Here is an 18482-nt window from a genome sequence, read left to right on the forward strand (position 1 = left end):
CCCCTGCATTGGCAGGCGGATTCTCAACCACTGCGCCACCAGGGAAGCCCCCATTGGATCATTTTAATCGCTATTATTTGAATAAGACTTGAGGGGATTTTTTTCCCCCCTGGAAAATTAAAAATTATCTTGTAATGCAAATGGTCCTTCTCTGGTGTATTTGTCCTATAATTAGGGAATTGGAAGTTTCTTAAAGGCAATGCAAACGTGAGTGCCCATTCAGATAAGGGCAATCTTTTCTCTTTTCCTAATTTTAATTTTGAAGTTTTTTTAAAATATAAAAAATAAATAAATTTATTTTAAAAAGTAGTTACCCAGATCAGTATATAATTACAAATGTGGTGTTATAAAGGAAGGTGTCACACCGTATATACTTCAAATTTACTTTTGATTATCTACTACTAGTAATAACTTTGACTAACACTGGTTGTGGTATTAATTAGGAGATTTCCAGTTGTGACAGAAACCCAACTGAAAGTAGCTTAAGAGAAAAAAGGAATTTATTGGTTCACCCTTGGCACACCCAGAAGCAGAAGCTTAAATGATAACTCCCTTTGAATTTCCAGACCCCACCTTCCTCCTCAGTGTTAATTCTCAGGCAGCCTCTCTCAATGGGGCCAAAGAGATGGTTACTGGCAATCCAGGTATACAAGGATCTATAAAATTCTAGATCCAGGGGAAAGAGAGATGCCCTCTGTCCCAAGGTCCCTGTATCAAACCCTTAAAGAAGACCTGATCTGCCCAATTTGGACCATGTGCTCTTTCTGAACCAATCCTTCAGGCCAAAGGAATGAATGCTCTCATTGGTCAGCCTGGATCCTATGCCCACGCATTTTGCCTGGGGTACTGGCAGGATAGATGCCATCCAAACTCTAAAGAATGGTTGTCATACCAGCGTAAGAGGTGTTGGATGGTCAAAAGCCATCCGGCCACCCCATGGCAGTGTCTGAAATTCTGTCTCTTCACAAAGCCTTAATAATAGAGTGCATACTCCGAACCAAATTCAGGCAGGTAGGGATAGAAGGCAAAGGCTTCCAGCTTCCAGCTTGGTCAATGTCTTAGCAGGCTGAGTCCACCAGAGGTCAGGGCAGAGCACAAAGCAGGAATGGTCCAGGAGCTGGCTCTTCAATCCTGCTCAAATCAGCAGCTCACACCTCAGTCCCTGGGAACACCGAGACTGCAGTCATCAGAAACAAAACCCAGGCTGCAGCAAGGGACCAGATTTCCTTCAGAACTGGCTACCTAAGGGACAGGTCTAGACGGGAGCAGGGGCAGACAGGGAGAGAGAAGTGATTTCTAAAACATTCTAGTCTGCAGCTGCACATGTTACGCTGAAGAAACACAGCTACAGTGCCCCAGAATCATGCAAAATGAAACACAAAATGTATCAGGACAGAATCGACCAGAAAAGCTAGATTCTGGTCTCTGCCACCACCTGCCTCTCTCGACTCTCCTTCCACCACACTTCTGCCTGCTCACTATGTCAGCCACACTGATTGACTTTCTGCAATTCAATCATACCAAACTTGTTTCCTCAGAGCCTTTTGCCTTGTGGTACCCTCTGTTCAGAGAGTCCTTTTCGTAGATCTTGTCCCTTCCTGTCAAAGAAATTTCATATGAAATGTTAGTACCCATCTAAAGTAATGTCCCACCGAGTAGCACTAACACCATGTTTATTTCCTTCATATCATTCATCACCCTTTCAATATGGCTGTTAATTTGTTAACTTGTTGTTTTCCCCACCCCACAACAAAGCACAGGAAACTCAGGGACCTTCTTCTGAAGTTTATCCAGCACCCAGAATAGTGCCTCCTCAGACCATAAGGGCCCAGGAAACATCTGATGAATGAACAAACTAATGAATGACCCCTAGTTTCCCACATAAAAAATTAGATGGTTAGATTATGCTATATTAGCAATGGCTACCATACATTGACCATATATTGCATGTTGGGCACATTGGTAAGGGCTGTGGGTAGCGCTGTAGATGGTTGACTTTATATTTTTTTCAGCCCTAACAAGATCCCAAATATTCTCAGGCAGGACCTCAAATATCCAAAATGATGTTTCTGATGCCAAAATTCCTCACTTGGCCATTATGTCTTTGGCTTAGTTCAGAACCTTTCAAACTAACTTTTTTGCTGAAGAAACATTTGCTCAAGTGAAATTTCACCTGGAAGTCCTATATGAAAAACAATTGAAAAAAAGTGTGCATGTTAGCCCAATGAAAAAGCCTCCAACACATTTCAGGAAAAGGAATCATAAAGACCATCATCAATGACCACAAGGTAATTGAGCTAATTGGGAGACATTTCTCTTGCAGAAGTATTCCAGCTAATAAATGAAGGGATGATAAATTTCGTATTTTGCTACTTGTCATGATTTAATGGATCTCAGCAATGAGCACGGAAGCCTACTAACCTCACAAAAAGAAAGACCATCAGCCTCCTGATAAAAGAACACACCACCACACATGAAGGAGTCTCACCAAAAAGATCACATCTAAATCTCATCAGCCTTGCAATTGTAACTATCAATTTACAGGAAGTACAGAGGAACTTGTTAATGTACACCACAGGAATACAATCAGGAAAATCCAAACAGTAGGAAATTAACAACATGAATTCATCAAAAATAAATAACAAGAAGGGGAAGGAAGGAGATGGAGTAGAAAGTGACAGACTGAAAGAGGTTTAAAATCATATGAACCAATCACAAAATATAAATGATTTTTGGATCCTAATTCAAGCAGATAATCTGAAAAACCAAAATTTTCAAAATGCATAAGACAATTAAATTTTAACACTGACTAGATGATGGTATTGAGGAATCAGTATTTTTAGAATGGCATTTAAGTTATATTTCTTATAGAGAGTATTTTTATTTTATAGATACAAACTAAAAAATGAATAAAATGAAAAAAGAAGTTAATAAAGAGACAAATTAAAAATCCCCACATATTTGGACATTTGAAAATACACTGAGCCAAAAATTATTACAACTTTTCAAACTAGAAATAAAAAAGCCATTGAAACATCATACAGGTTTTAAATTTTAATAGTGTAAATATTGATAGCTATATCCACATAAATGAAAAATTTTTTTAAGTCTAAAAGGGTTTATCAGGGAAAAAAAAAAAAAAAAAAAAAAGAAAAAAAAAAAAAAAAAAAAATGAGGAAACCACTGTGGAGTATCACTAACCATAATAGGTCCCTTTCTTGCTATGTCCTCATAAGGAGCCATTGTTATGGAATTCTAAGCACCTATACAAGTTCCTGGTTGGCCTAGATTTGTGGTCCTTCTAGCTTGGGAAGCTGCTTTTCAGTGACCTGAGGGATGTTGACCAAAGTTAGTTTGTTTTCTCCTTTACATTGTAGGCTGTCTGTATATTCCATTTGGGTTTTTTGGGGGGTTTTTTTTTGGTTTTCTTTTTCATTTTATTTTTTTCTCTTTTTAATTTTTCTCACTGTTTTCCATTTTTCTTTTTCTCTCTCTTTTTTTTTTTTTTTTTACTTAATAGTTTTATCTTTTTCTTTCCCTCATTTTTTTCTTTTTTATTATTTTTTCTCACTTCTTTTTTACTTAGTGTATTTTTATTTTAGTTTGTCATTGTGGTTTTTTTTCTTTTTTTTTTTGGCTGCATTGGGCCTTCGTTGCTGCACACAGACTTTCTCTAGTTGCGGCAAGCGGGGGTTACTCTTTGTTGCAGTGCACAGGCTTCTCACTGTTGCAGAGCACGGGCTCTAGGCGCACAGGCTTCAGTAGTTGCGGATCTCAGACTCTAGAGCGCAGGCTCAGTAGTTGTGGTACATGGGCTTAGTTGCTCCATGGCATGTGGGATCTTCCTGGACCAGGGCTCGAACCCGTGTTCCCTGCATCGGCAGGCGGATTCTTAACTACTGCGCCACCAGGGAAGCCCCTGCCATTGTGTTTTGATTCCATTATAAAGATCAGTTCATCAGGTAGTATGAAAAGTGATTTTCTTTTGAGGTGACCTGGACCAATCTCACCAGCTTTTCCCACGTTTAAGCTGATCTTGGGACACCTTGCCTTCAACCCCTGCAGCGAATCTAACATGCTGCAGGGCTTTCCACCATCTCTGCTGAGGAGGAGACCCATGCTGGCAACAACCAGCTCCTCAGGACCAACAGCAAGGGTACCTTTGCCAAGGTGAAGTTGGCCTGACACATCCTGACTGGGAAGGAGGTAGCTGTGAAAATCATTGACAAGCGTCAACAGGATTCCTCCAGTCTCCAGGGACTATCCCACAAAGTAAAATTCATGAAGGCTTTGAATCATCCCAATACAGTGAGGTTATTTGAAGTGATGGAGGCTGAGGACAAGACTCCTTGTCATGGAATATGCTACTGGAAGAGAGCACCTAGTGGCTCTTGACAGTTTGCAAGAAAAAGAGATCCAAGTCAAATTCTGCCAGATAGAGTCTGCTATAAAGTACCAGCACCAGAAGTTTATTATCCTGGATGCTGACATGACCACCAAGATTGCAGACTTTGGCTTCTGCATCAAATTCACCTTCAGCAACAAGCTGGATACCGTCTGTGGCAGTCCCCTGTTATGCTGCCCTGGAACTCTCCCAGGGCCAAAAGTATGATGGACCCTCCATTGCTGTGTGGAGCTTAGGAGTCATCCTTTATACTGGTCAGTGGATCCCTGCCTTTGATGGGCAGAACTTCAAGGAGATATGAGAGGGAGTACTGGGCAAAATATACCATATTCTCTTAGAATTGTGTGTGGAATATGAAAACCTGCTCAAGAAATCTTTCATTTTCAATCCCAGCAAGAGAGATACTTTAGAGTAAATCATGGAGGATTCATGAACGAATGTGGGTCACGAAGATGAGAAGCTAAAGCTTTATGTAGAGCCACTCTCTAACTACAGGACCCTGCAGACTGAGCTGATGCATCCATAGGTTACACACAGAAAGGGATCCTAGGACTCACTTAGGTTAATTGCCAAACACTGCAGCCCAGCACAACCTCCAGTGTGTCCCTGCGGCCTCCTCCTCCACCCAAAACTTTAGCAGCGATGCTGGGACCCCAGATGGAACAAATTTCCTCCACAGTTTATCCAAAGGAAATTCCCTACACACTGGGCAGTACATTTGGGATCAGCAGATTTTTGCCCCAATGTGATCCCAGCCTCTCCCTCGGGCAATAACCACAGCTAGCACTGGGCCACTGGTGGCTTCTTTAGCAAGTTCTCCCTCAAGTTTATATGAAGGTATGCTTATTTCAGGTGTGCCAGAAGGAACCTGCATAAACCTGTAAGCAAACAGCATATGGAGATACTCAAAGCTAGGGAGGCCAAGCCACACACTGCACTTTACATGGAGTATGAAGATCACAAACTCCATGGAGTCCTTTAACATGGCATCAAAATTCAGCAAGGTGCTCGACACAAAAGCTGCCAGTATGAGCTGAATAAGAAATGGTACTACTGTGCATGCATGGCACCCCAGGGCCAAGAAGGCTTCCTGCAGTGGGAGGCGGAGGTGTGCAAACTCCCACAATGGTCCCTCAACAGGGTCATTTAAACACACAGCCAGCACCTCCATGGCCCTCAAAAGCATTGCCTCTAAAATAACCAAGGAACTTAAGCTTTAAAAGGCTGCCAGATTTTTAGCACAGTGAAACTACTCTATATGATACTCTTAACCATAGATTCATATCCTTGTACCTTCATCTGTCCAGAAACATAGAACGTACAACACCAGGAGTAAATCCTACTGTAGACTATGGACCTTGGGTAATAACGACATGTCAATGTAAGGTTCATCAGTTATAACAAATTGTACCAACCTGGTGGGGGATGTTGACAGTGGGAGGGGCTATGCATGTGTGGGGACAGGGAGTATATTAAATCTCTATCTTCCTCTTAATTTTCCTGTGAACCTAAAACTGTTCTTTTATTTTAAAAAGTCTTTTTTTAAAACGCTGCCAGGAACCACCTAGGAGACAGAAGGACGGGCCAGCTGGCTCCATCTGCCAGCCTGCCACCTAGCCCCACCCCAAAGGCAGTGACTGGACTGGTCTGTTTCCCCTGGGGCACTTATCCCCTCCCCTGCCCTTCTGGGTCTTTTCTTCCTTGTTTGTGAGAGAGGGCAGATTGTTCTGTAAAATAAAGATAAAAAACAAAACTCTTCCTCCTTCCTCCTTCCTCTTTCCTCCTTCCTCTTTCCTCCTTCTTCCTTTCCTTGCCCCTCCTCCTCCCCATCTTATATTTTGGCCTACACAGAAAAAATTTGGTTACATACAGAGGGAACTGAGCAAATAGTTAAATACATCAAGGATAATGAAAACCAGGTTTCTCCATGGAAAAAGAGTTACAAATATGGAAAAGGATAGGATAGGATAGGATAGGTTAGGATAGGATAGGATAGGTTAGGATAGGATAGGATAGGATAGGATAGAATAGAATAGAATAGAATAGAATAGAATAGAATAGAATAGAATAGAATGCTCAGAAACAAAGCCACACACTTATGTAATATTGATAGATGACAGAGGGGACACATCAGTAGGGAAAGGAGTAACTGTTCATTAAATACAGCTGTAAAAAAAATTTCAATCCATGTGGAAAAGGAAGAAATTGGATCCCTGCCTCACATTATAACCAAAAATCAATTCTATTGTATTAAGGGCATAAATATGAAAACAAAACTTTTATTTTTATTATTTTTTATTGAAGTATAGTTGATTTACAATATTATGTTAGTTTTAGGTGTACAGCACAGTGATTCAGGTTTGTTTTTTTTTTTGCAGATTATATTCCATTACAGGCTATTACAAGATAATAAATATAACTCCCTGTGCTATACAGTAAATCCTTGTTGCTTATCTATTTTATGTATAGTTGTTTGTATCTATTAATCCCAGATACAATCTGTTAATTCCACAGGGGGAGGAGGGACAAATTAGGAGTATGGAATAAACAAAACTTTTATTTTTAAATAGAAAAAATTAAGTGGATTTTTTTTTTTTTTTTTTTTTTTTTTTTTTGGTGGGGAGGATTTTTTTAAACCTTGAGGTAGGGAATGATTTCTAATCAGGACATAAAAAGCATTGACTATGAAAAAAAAGATTTATCGATTTGACTGTTTAAAATTAAGAATTTATTAGTTATCAAAAGACACCTTAAAGTATATGAAATAAATTACAAACTTGGAGCAAATATTCCCAGTACATGCAACTAACAAAGAATCAGCATCAAGAAAACCTCCTTTACAGCAATCAGAAAAGTACAAACAATTCATTGTAGGGGTCAGCAATTTTTCTTAAAGGATCAGATTGTAAATACTTCAGTCTTTGAGGACTATCTGGCCTCTGTCACAACTACTCAGCCATTATTTTTCAAAAGCAGCCATAGAAAATACATAACATAATTACTTTTTTTTTTTTTGGTGTGGTGAAAAAATTTAAGATTTACTCTCTCAGCAACTTTCAGGTTTATAATACAATATTGTTAACAGTCACCATTTGGTACATTAGATGAGGTGATAGAGATGATGTGAACTTACCCTATTGTAATAATTTTGCAATATATACATGTATATATATATATATATATATATATATTGCAATATACAATATCAAATTATCACATTGTACACCTTAAACTTACACAATGCTGTATATCAATTATATCACAATGAAGCTGGAAAAAAATGCATTGCAAATTAACAGTGCTCCAAAAAAATCTTTAATTACAAAATGGGGGGCCAGCCCCATGGCCTTAGTTTGCCAATCTTTCTCATAAGGACTGGGGTTGAAATTTGAGTTTGTATCATCTTTGCTACATGATAAAATACTCCAAAACTTGGTGGCTTAAAACAGTAAATATTATTTCTCATGATCCTGTGGATCAACTGGGTGGTTGTTCTGGTCTAGGCCAGCTTGGCAAATCTCTGTTATCAACTGGCAGCTTGGATGGGACTGGAGGTTTTAGGCTGTATTATAGACTGAAGGTCTGTGCTCCCTCAGAATTCATATGTTGAAACCTAATCCCCAACGTGATGGTATTTGGGGGTGAGGTCTTTGAGAGGTGACTAGGTCTTGAGGGTAGACCCTCATGAATGGGATTAATGCCCTTCAAAAAGAAACCTCTTGAATGTGCACCGCAAAGCTCATCTGCTTAAGAAAGCCACAAAACACAAACCTCTCACTTTTCACCTATGTTTCCACCTAAAAACAAAAACAAAAAACCTACACCACACAGAACTCAGATTTGCTGAAAAATACGTTTCTAATCTCAGAAAAATCTCCGTGTGGCAGATGGTCTACATGCCTCTGTCACGTGGTCCATTTAGGAGCAGGGGTCAGAAGGGAGACCCTATTGGCTGCAGGTGGGAAACTGCATGGACTCATGGAAAGTGAAAGCAGGACTTGGCTGCAGAGCTGGGGCTGGATATAGCTCTTCTCCCGACAGCCTGGGAATGGGAAGGTCACGTCGACTCATGGGAGCTTCAGGGTCAAGCCAACCAAGATTTAGGGACAACCCAAGAGGTTTCCAATCCCCTGGCATAATTTAGACACGTTTGGGGAAGAGCGCAAGTTCCCTACCTGAGATGACTTTTAAGACTTTCCAATGCAGACGGTATAAGCATTTCTTCAGGGTCCCCTGGAGGCAGCTCATTCACAAGGCATCACCTCTGGGGAGGGGCAGGGGGCTCCAGACAGTAAGCATATAGCACTTAAGACAAAGCAGATGGCACCAACTTTTAAAGATGACTCTTTACTACTTAATCAATGGCTTCACCTCTAAATTATATTTTTACAGATATGTACCTATGCAACTTAACGTGGCTCTTCTAAGCAGGTGAGGACTTCCTCTTCAATGCTCTATAAAAATGATTTGTGTTCTTATAGTGAGTTTTTCCAGTAAATGTGGCTTAATATTTTAATTCTTAGAATGTGTCTTCTCGGGGCTTCGCTGGTGGCACAATCGTTAAGAGTCCACCTGCCAACGCAGGGGACATGGGTTCGAGCCCTGGTCCGGGAAGATCCCACATGCCATGGAGCAACTAAGCCCGTGCGCCACAACTACTGAGCCCACGTGCCGCAGCTACTGAAGCCCGTGTGCCTGTGCTCCACAACAAGAGAAGCCACCACAACGAGAAGCCCGCACACCGCAAGGAAGAGTAGCCCCGGCTCTCCGCAACCAGAGAAAGCATGTGCACAGCAACAAAGACCCAACACAGCCAAAATAAACTAAATAAATAAATAAATTTATAAAAATAAAATAAAAGAATGTGTCTTCTTTATGTGATGCTACTAAATTCTGTTTTGTTTGTGGAATGACTAGCACAGGCCAACTCCCTCTCTTCACTTAACAAAAGACCGATGAGCTGTTAATTAAGCTGTTATCTCCACGGTGCTACTTGCTCAATGCACTGATTTCTTAAGTATGTGGAATCCTTTTTCTTTTGAATCTGTATATCATATGTAAGACTGAATCTACTTAATAAACACTGAATAACCAAAAAAAAAAAAAAAAGAAAGGAAAAGAAACCTCTTTAGGGAAAATCTGAGTATCTCCTCTCCTCTCACACCTATACTTCCTTTGCCTTCACATCTAACACCAGATGTGTGGGGCTTTTCCCCACACCGAGCAATTCTGTGACACCGGCCTGGTGCCCTACAATTTAATTAGATTCTGATACCATCTACCTGGAGTAAGCATCAGATCCTCTGTGTTAAAGGGCTCAGTCGCACAAAACTGCCCCCTGCCCACCCCCAACTTCGTTTGGATGCTAAGCTCAAATCCAGGTTGTTACCTGTACATCTGACAGAATGGCTGTAACTCAGAAGTTCCCATGACCCCCTCCTCAACTTTGATTAATTTGCTAGAGTGGCTCACAGAACTCAGGAAAACAGTTTACTTACTATTGATACATTACTGGTTTACTACAAAGAATATTAAGGATGCGAATGAAGGGCCAGATGAAGAGATACATAGGGTGAAGGCCGGAAGCGTCCCAAGCACAGGAGTTTGTCTCCATAGAGTGTGGGGTACACTGCCCTCGGGGCATGTGGGTACATTCTTGTTCACCAACCTGGAAAATCTCCGAGCCTCATCCTTTTAGATTTTTATGGAGGCTTTGTTACATAGGCATGATTGATTAAATCACTGATGATTGGTGATTGAACTCAATCTCCAGCCTCTCTCCCTTCCCCAGAGGTAGAGGGGTGGGAGGGGAGGCAGAAAGTTCCAATCCTCTAATACTTTAATGGTTCCCTTGGCAACCGACCCCCAACCTTAAGGGCTATCCAAAAGTGACCTCAATAACATAAATTCAGGTGTGGTTGAAAAGCGTGCTCACATTACTTAGGAAATCTCAAGGGTCTTAGGAGCTCTGTGCCAGGAACAGGATGAAAATCGACTATATATTTGTTACAGATCACAAAACCACAAGTGAGCTCCCTTGTTCCTTCTATCATGTGAGGGCATAGCCAGAAGATGGCCATCTATGAACCAGGCCCTCACCAGATGCTGAATCTGTTGGCATCTTGATCTTAGACTTCTCAGCCTTTAGGAACGCAAGAAATAAATGTCTGTTTGATTACAAACCATTCAGTCTCTGGTATTTCATTATAGCAGCCCAAACAGACTAAGACACAGTGGTTCACTTACATGCCTGGTGGTTGGCAGAACAGTCAGGATAGGGGCCTCCTCTTGGCCCCTTGTCTTTTCTACCATGTGTTTTCATCTTCCAGGATGCTGATCTGGATTTTGTCAGTGGTGGCAAAAAGACTCCTAGCAGCAAGAAAGGACAAGCCCAAAGCATAAGCAGTTTTCAGGCCTCTGCTTGCATCACATTTCTTAACGTTCCTTTGACCAAAATAGGTCATATGGACAAGCCCAGATTCAAGAGGTAGAGAAACAGACTCTATCATCTCTTGACAGAAGGATGAGCAAAGTCACATGGCAAAGGGGAATGCAATCTGGAATGGGAGGAATTTGCAGCCATTTTACAATCGACCTAACTGTAAACATTTAAACAACATGATGTAAATGCATACTCTAGGTAGTCAGTGACTGCAAATACATAAATTACTAACTTCTCATGTTAGACTTCTCTGGCTTTTTATTCCTAAAGGAAAGCTTTTCCACCAATAACAAGTTTATAGAACAATCCAGGATTTTGCTTTCACAAGCTCTCTTATGCCAATCTCTTATGCAAATGGGTCAACTGAGACATTTCTATAAACTATTTATATCAATGATTACCAAGAGAACAAGCATTCCCTCCCCTTGAACCTCGCTTAGAGAGACTTACTAGACTTGAGGTGAAAACACTCAAATAAACCACACAATTCTATAGCTAAAAAATGAAAAATATGTATAACTAATTTTTATAATACAAACTACAGAATGTATCACATTTATAAAATGGAGGCATGGTTTTTAAATTTGAGAAACACCAACCTGATACTAAAGAGATTCCAATTTCCAAGTATACCCTGAGCTCTGTAGAGGCCATTTCTCTTCAAAAGAGACCCTGTGGTTACAGGGTCCAGAGAGAGAGCATCCCTGGAACAGCCACAGGAATATTCTTCTCCTGGCTGAATCCACCCCCTGGATGGTTGGCAGTTGGCAACCTGACAAGTGTTTTACATTCAAAAAGTCAAGCTCTGAGTGAATCTGCCCAGAGCCTCTGGTGAAGAGGGCCTTGCCAATCACGCCTGGATGCCCAGGCCTGGCATCTGTCCCTTGCCCCTGCCATTCTGACAGCTGTGGAAGAAGGGACCCAGGCTCCCAGCTTGGGCTGTCACTAAGTGATGGCAGCCCTTTTGCTGAAGGTCAAACTCTAATTCTCACTCCAGGGAGACTTCGTTCTCTCTTTCTCTCTTTCAGCCTGTCCATCTTCATAACTGTTTGCGTTTTTCTGCTGCTTTATAGTCTTCAAAACATTTTCCCTTTCACACTCTCATTCGATCCTCCCCATAGGAAGAGGGTGTCACAGCAATCATGAATTTCCCTTTTGTAAGAACAAGCAGAGAGACTAGGCAATTGAGTGTTGGAAGAATATACAACGTAGCAGTTAAGAACAAAGGCTCCGGAGTTAGATTCCTGCCAGTCTCCTTCCATGTAACCTCGGGCAAACTGCATAATCTCTCTCTCCCTCTCTCTCTCCCCCTCGGTTTCCCTGTATATAAAGTAGAGATAATAATCTTTCCTGTTTCATAAGGTTTTTGCAAGAACGAAGTATAAGAAGAAATGTCTGGCATAAAACAATATCTCAATAAACCATAAGGATATGTTTATTATTTGTACTGCTTCTGTTGTTATCACATAGCTAGATTACAGCAAAGCAAGGACTAGAATGCACATCCATGAGCCTGAAAGCCATACTATCTACATCCACCTTTCAATAAAGTGAGTGGGGGTTCTGGCTGTTCTGCTTTCCTACATGAGAAGCAAATTATCCCATAAAGGAGTAGGCTAGAGGACCTATCTTCTTAAAAGAAAACCTTTTCTTCCAGCTTGCTAAAACTTCAGAAAGGAGCCTGAGGGTCCTGAACTCTTATAGTTACCTCCAAAAAACAGGTATTATAAAAAACTGGGTTAGTCTCAGAATACTGTTAGCCTTTCCCTCCACAACCTATTATTCTAATCCAGGAAAGTCAGCGTGTCCAGGAATATCAGTTCTACTGACAATCAAAGTTCTTGCTTTTAGCCAGGAGTCTCAAATCCTTCCCCAACAAAACCTTTCATCAAATTTGCCCCAAAATCACCAAATTTTAATTGTTCGAGTTCCTTTTCCTCCTTCATCCCTGGGTAATTATCAATGAATGTGTTAGTGAAAGGTTATAAAATCATAAACTGGAAGAAGAAGGTGACCTAGCAACCCGGCTACTAACCCCTGAATAATCCACAGTTGACTTTGCCCACCATAAAGAAGATTAGAAATGTGTAGTTACAGGATGCAGAAACAAACAAATGTAAGCTTAGAAGTAGAAAAGAATTGAATTTCGAATTTAATAGTGACAACAACAAAATCAAATGGGAGAGAAAATGAAAAGAATAGAGTCGGAATTCCCAGGAAATACACTAAACCATAGCTTTGAAAGACAAAGAACATAGAAAGAGAGAGAAAAATAACACAGAAATCTACCTTCATTGCACTGTGTCTGACCAAAGAACATTATAATGAATCTCCCACTACCATTAAATTAAACACAAATTGCTTTTGTTTCTAATTAACGTCGGCCTAAACCAATGTGATGTGTGAAAGTCTTCTTTTTTAATGCCTCTGCCATGCCACAGAAATATATTACAACCAGAATGGAAGATTACGGATGCTTTCCAATAGCTTCCTCTAAAATATAGGCCAAACCTTATAGAAGGTATATGTGAGAGTCATTTGAATTCCAAATGCATTTAAAAGGACCAGCTCTATTACAGTGCATAGCAAATGAATCCATAATGAGGAGATATTCCAGACCAATTGTTTCCAAATTATGCTTTAGATTATCTTCATTTCTCTTTTGAAAATATGCCTTGTTATTTTTAGCATGGCTTAAGAAACCCTTGACTTTTCTGGCATCAAATGACATCTCCAGTTTCTGTGCTCTCCCTTATTCCTTTACATACCAGCTTAGTCACATCGGACTTAGACCCTTGTCATTCCCAGTAAACTCCAATCATCCTTCAAAGCCCAGCTCAGATTTCACCTGCTCTGCAAAACTTTTGCCAGTACTCCCAGGTGGAGTTAGAAATCCCTCCTGGGTGTTCCCAACACCTTATATCCATGCAACATTTGTTCTACAGGTGGCCTTCAGCAAGAATCCTCTCTTTCAGTGTCTGAACTCACCAGGTTATAGGTATAGGCACAGTGCCTGCATAGATGGATTGTGTTAACAATGAAGTAACTGAAATCTATAGGAGCTAGCTTAAATTTAAAAGGGTAGGGAGATGGGGCGCATATTAAAAGCATACATGGGAAGCTCATGGAATCCAAGCCAAGACTCAGGAAGAGACAGATATAAGAAATGGAAAGCCATCTGGAATCCAAAGGTCACTCTCTCCCACATTTCATCACCCATTCGCCCCTACATCTGCTTTGCTCTTTAATCACTAAGACTGACTTTTCTGTTATCAGCCTACACAACAAAAGGGCAGGGTGGTGGTGAAGGGACTCAGTTCCATCACAGTTTTTGTACCTATAGGGCAAGAGTCCAGTCATACAAAAAGAATCCCTTGTTGTCTCCGCTTTGGTACTAATTCCAAATTCCAGGGGAAGAATCAGATTGCCTGACTTGAATCAGGTGTCCACAGTGACCCATCTTGCTAAGTTTAGATGGTCAGGGCTATGTGGTTCAAATTCAACTAGTGGGGGCACTGCAAAGGAGGCAAAAGAGAAGGGAGAATCATTGTGAGCTAAGAGACAGCCCAAAAGGTGACACCTATACATACATTCTGTTGACTAGAACAGAGGGAGGGAAAGAAGGAAGAAGGGAGGGAAGGAGGGGGGATAAATCCAAATACATTTGGAGGGCTTCCTCATGGTGATAAGAGTCAAACTAGAAGATTAGGAACTTAGTGTCTTACTGGGGATGCTCATGAAATCCAGTGGTAGTGACATCATCATTGTACATAAGCACGTGTTGAGTATCTACAGGTAAGTAGCCACTGATATAGACACTTACCTTCAAAGAACGTGTATGTCAATCAATAGCAGGGATCTGAAGCTCAGGAAAAATTAAAAATAAGCAGAGTTCACTGAAGAACCCCAAACCAAAAAACCATGTATCTGTCAGTGGCATCTGCTCCAAATAACCTAAAAGTCTGTGGTCTGCATGTTTAGTAAGCATTAAAACCTCTGGGAGGCAGAAGAGAAACCCACATCTATTCACACTAAAGTGTAAATGTGTGGTTACAGCAGACAATTAACTGCCCTTTGGACATCACACAGTCAATAATACTAAAGCCTTGGTAAAGGGTCAAGGTTTCCCAAAGTGTGGTTCACATTGGAAACTTAGCCAAGAAATCTGCATACCTAACAAGCTTGTGAGAAACTTCTCTTGCACAGCACCACTATGAACTACTGGGGTAAGCAGCCTCTAAAGTGACCCCCGGAAATCTCCAAGCTACACCGTTTTTGTAGGCCCCTCCCATACTGTTCCAGGTTTGGTCTGTATGACCAATAGCATATAGCAGAAGTGACAGTATGTCACTTCCAATATTAGGTTATAGAAGGATCCCAGTTCATGCCTTGAGATTCTCTCCCCTGAACCCACCCCCTCTCCTTCTCACTTTGCTTCTCCCATTCTTCTCCCTTTCCCTATCATGCTGTCTATCTTTTCTTAGATCACTTATACTGGGGGAAACGATATGATGAGCAGCCTTATGGAGAGAACTCTGTGGCAAGAAACTGAAGCCTCCTGCCAAGAGCCACGTGAGTGAGCTTAGAAGTAGATATTCCAGTGCCCTCAGAAACTGCAGCTCGACTGCAACATCATAAGAGACTGAAATCAGAACCACTTAGCTCAGCCATTCCTAGATCCCTGACCCTCAGAAATCGTGGGATAATAAATGTTCATTGTTTTATTTTTATTTTTGGCCGCACCGCGAAGCTTGCGGGATCTTAGTTCTCCAAACAGGGGTTGAACCCGGCCACGGCAGAGAAAGCGCCGAGAACTGGACCACCAGGGAATTCCCAAATGTTCATTGTTTTAACCTGCTATGTTTTCAGATAATTTGTTACACGGCAATAAGTTACAGATAGCTAGTCTACAAAGACTGCCCCTTCCTGTCCCTGAAAACTGCTTCTCATAACAAGAGATGGAATTTATTTCTCCTCCATTTAAATCTGGTCTGGCCCTGTGATTGGCTTGAGTAATAGAAGGCTGCAAAAGTGACATTCTGCAGCTTCTGAGCCCAATTCTTAAGAGAACTAGCAGCTTCTACTTCCTACTGCTTGGAACCCAGACACATGCGATGAGCAGCCAAAGCCACATGGAAAGGATATATGGAGGAGAAGTGAGGTGCTCTGTTTGGCATCCCCAGCTCAGCTCCCAACCAACACTGACTGTGTGCCAGGTGAGTGAGCCATCTTGGATGTCCCACCCAATTGAGCCCTCCAGATGACTGCAGCCTCTCCCAATACCATGTGAAGCAAAACTGCCCAGTCAACCCAAAGAATCGGGAAAAATAATAAATGGTTGCTGTTATTTTAAGTCACTAATTTTAGGGGTAGTTTCTATGTAGCAGTAGAAACCAAAATACACTGTCTTAGGCTAATGAATTTATCCATTAATGATTGGATTCTGAGCATCAGTCTATAAGTGAAGTACAGATATCTGTCCAAAGAACCTTTCTGGGCAAAGAACTTATGCATGTAAGATAGTCCTACACCTTGCATCTCCTTTGGATCCACCGTGATGCTGGGTATCTACTAGAGGCTCACATAGGCTTTTTGACATTGGCTCCCCCAGTTTCTTTCCTGTTTCTAATAACATCATGAAGAACTAACATTTCCTGAGCTCTAATAGGTGACAGGCACCACCCTAAATAGTTTACTTCTCTTAACTTACTAAAGTATTGGGTTGGCCAAAAAGTTTGTTCAGGTTTTTCCATAACATCTTACAGAAAAACCTGAACGAACTTTTTGGCGAACCCAATATTACGACAACACTAAGAGATAGGTCCTGGTATCTCCATTCTCCATATGGGGAAAGTGGGCCTGGAAAGGTAAAGGACTTGCCCAAGCTCACCCACAGCTGATAATTGATGGAGCCCGGAGAGTCCAGCTTGGCATCCATACTCTTAACCACTACTCTACACTATCCTCAGTCCTATGAGGTAGATGCTGCTATTACCATTTTAAAGACAGGGAGCCTGAGGCTTAGGGAGTTCCTGGCACAAAGTTCACACAGTTAATAAAGAGAAGAGCTACAAGGAAAACATCCTCTAATACCAACGTTCTTAAACAAAATCCTATTCTTCACTCCCACGTTTGAATGTGCAGATTGTAGCAGGGTCTGGTCCAGTCATGTATTCTCAGCTCTCCCAGGCTCCACCTTATCAGGTATTTTAAGAACAAGGGTCAGTGAATCATGCACCCATGAGGTAAACTCAGCAGCTCCTCAATCTTCCCTGCCTCCCTTTTGGAGATCATCATAACTTAGAAATATTCCCTTGAGTTCTTTAAATACTCTGCAAACAGCTGGCCCATTTTCAGGAACTCAGAAGACACACACCATATTTAGAGTTCAGAGAGGGGAAAAAAAAAAACCTCACAGATCTGCAAGAGAGAAGTATTTCTTCTGTAACTCCTCTCATCCTGAAAACCCTTTTGCTCTCTCCTAGTTTTAACTGTGAACCTCACCCCCATCCAGGAAGTGTACTTTTCACCTCCATGCCCTGCAAACAATGAAGAAAAAAAAGAAACCAAAATTTCCCACACACTATTTCATTTGATTCTCATGAGTTTCTTTTAACAGCAAAAGGTATTTCACATATGCAGCATGATAACTTATTGAGAATTTACTGTAGAATGATAATCTACTGAGATATTTCTCTGTGTCTATTTCTTCTTATCTATCAGGAAGGAATGAATGGTATTTACTCCTTCCCAGAAGGCCTTTCTTCCAGGGCCAAAAAGGAAAGCTGTCTAAAAGGGATGGGGGTGGGAGGACCCTAATTACAACCCAAACCATATGTGTCAGTTCTGAAGGCTCTACCCCGGGTCAGGACTTCAGGAGAGACAGACTTTTTCTAGTAGGGCTGTAAATACTCAGTTGGCCAGAGGGTATTTGGGCAAAACATTCTAGGGGCAACTAGCTTGCAACTAATTAGGTTGTTCCAGAGTGAAGAGTAGTCACTTGATGTTTTGGTGCATTGAGGGTAATCTGAGGTGAGATTCCTCAGGCCTGCCGCTGGGGGATGAGGAAGAACTGGCCCTCCTCACACTCACAGTCTCTGAGGCACTGGTCTGAGTCTCCAGTGCTGTGACCTTGGGAACCTCAGCCGCAATCCCATAGTAGTAGGGCTTGGCACCATGGTGACCACTTTGAATTGAGGGCCAGAAACCTTTGCCTTTTTCCTGGACTGCATAAGCCGACCAGGCTAGGAAAGGGAACCGCTGCTACCCCCATACCCACATATACACACAAATGACTGGTACTGTCTGCCTAGTCAACCTTGACAAGTGGTGGCCTGAGCGAGGCTTAATATTTTTAGGATATGTAAAAACACGGCATTGCTTGCGTCCCACTTCATGAAACAAATATACTTCCCACAACACATTTCCTATCAGCACACAGGGAAAATAAATTTACTTTAATCTCAATTTCTTTAACATTAACCTTTTCCTCTCTTTCCTCCCCTTGGTTCTCTGATATCGTTCCAGTTGCATAGGCGACACTTGAGGCAAGTCACTTCTTGTTTCTTTTACACATTTGCTTGTTTCATCCCCTCTGGTCCTCCAGAAAATCATTTCCATTATATAGCGTTTTTC

The 18482-nt window shown here is 41.4% G+C and overlaps 1 pseudogene; it reads left to right on the plus strand.

Annotated features, from left to right (window-relative positions):
* The first annotated feature begins 541 nt into the window (after window positions 1–541).
* Window positions 542–5625, plus strand: LOC112409829 (serine/threonine-protein kinase MARK2-like; annotated as a pseudogene).
* The last annotated feature ends 12857 nt before the right edge of the window (window positions 5626–18482 follow it).

The sequence above is a fragment of the Neophocaena asiaeorientalis genome, unplaced genomic scaffold (assembly GCF_003031525.2).
Source record: "Neophocaena asiaeorientalis asiaeorientalis breed wild unplaced genomic scaffold, Neophocaena_asiaeorientalis_V1.1 scaffold336, whole genome shotgun sequence".
In the NCBI taxonomy this organism is placed as follows: domain Eukaryota; kingdom Metazoa; phylum Chordata; class Mammalia; order Artiodactyla; family Phocoenidae; genus Neophocaena; species Neophocaena asiaeorientalis.